Consider the following 1,109-nt stretch of genomic DNA (forward strand, 5'->3'; position numbering starts at 1 on the left):
CGCAGGCAGCCAGCTGCGTGCTTCTCGTCACTGTGGCTAAGGTCGGGGCGACAACAAGTGCCCATCATCTGGAGTCTGAATCTGCTGCCTTTGCCTCGGGATGCCTCCAGCGTGTGTTGGAAGCCAGGATGACTGCCCGTGGTAGTGAGCCATGGAGGGGTCCACTGCTGCCTGCCTACGAACTCCACGTCAGCCTCAGAGGGTCGAACCAGTGACCTGCTGTGGACTGGAACATTGGCGCCCCATCTGATGTTGTATGTAGCTGGTGGTGTGACACGCCCCACTGTCCAGGAGAGCTGCCACACTTGAATGAATCTCGTTATGAACCCACACCTATTTATACACAGCTGTACACCTCTGTTTTGCCATACGCGCCGCTTCGCGTCACGTACTCGTAACACACTAGGGTGGCCAGTGGGCCCCTTCTGCCTATGATTTGCGACATGTAAAACCACTACATATACTCTCTCAGCAATTTGACGGCCCTGTGGCCTTTATTATACTTCGCAACTGTTGGTATGCGTAACTCACTGCAATCCAGCCCACCCCTGGCTGTAACTTTTGCTCAGAATATTGCATAAAACTAACTTTCCCTATCCTAAACAGTGGTGCCGCTACAATGTCGTTACATTGAATAATTTACGCAGCCAACAAGTATTATGACTGGTTGAAATCTCTGAGAATCAGTTTCTTATCCAGGTGAAGCATTTGATGGCAACGGCCTTGCCGCAGTGGATACACCGGTTCCCGTGAGATCACCGAAGTTCAGCGCTGTCGGGCGTGGTCGGCAGTTGGATGGGTGACCAGCCCGGATCGCCATGCGCTGTTGCCATTTTTCGGGGTGCACTCAGCCTCGTGATGCCAATTGAGGAGCTCCTCGACCGAATAGTAGCGGCTTTGGTGAAGAATACTATCATACCGACCGGGAGAGCGGTGTGCTGAACACACGCCCCTCATATCCGCATCCTGCTCTGAGGATGATACGGCGGTCGGATGGTCCCAGTAGGCCACTCGTGGCCTGAAGACGAAGTGCGTGTGCTTTGGTGAAGCATTTGATAAAATTACGTATGACCCTCCGATCGCTGCTATTGAACACTGCAGGAGAGTTC

At 53.1% G+C, this 1,109-nt stretch overlaps 1 pseudogene; it reads left to right on the forward strand.

Moving 5' to 3' along the window:
• Nucleotides 1-713: 713 nt before the first annotated feature.
• LOC124717591 lies at nucleotides 714-832 on the forward strand (annotated as a pseudogene).
• Nucleotides 833-1,109: the final 277 nt, after the last annotated feature.

The sequence above is a fragment of the Schistocerca piceifrons genome, chromosome 1, assembly GCF_021461385.2.
Source record: "Schistocerca piceifrons isolate TAMUIC-IGC-003096 chromosome 1, iqSchPice1.1, whole genome shotgun sequence".
Lineage (NCBI taxonomy): Eukaryota > Metazoa > Arthropoda > Insecta > Orthoptera > Acrididae > Schistocerca > Schistocerca piceifrons.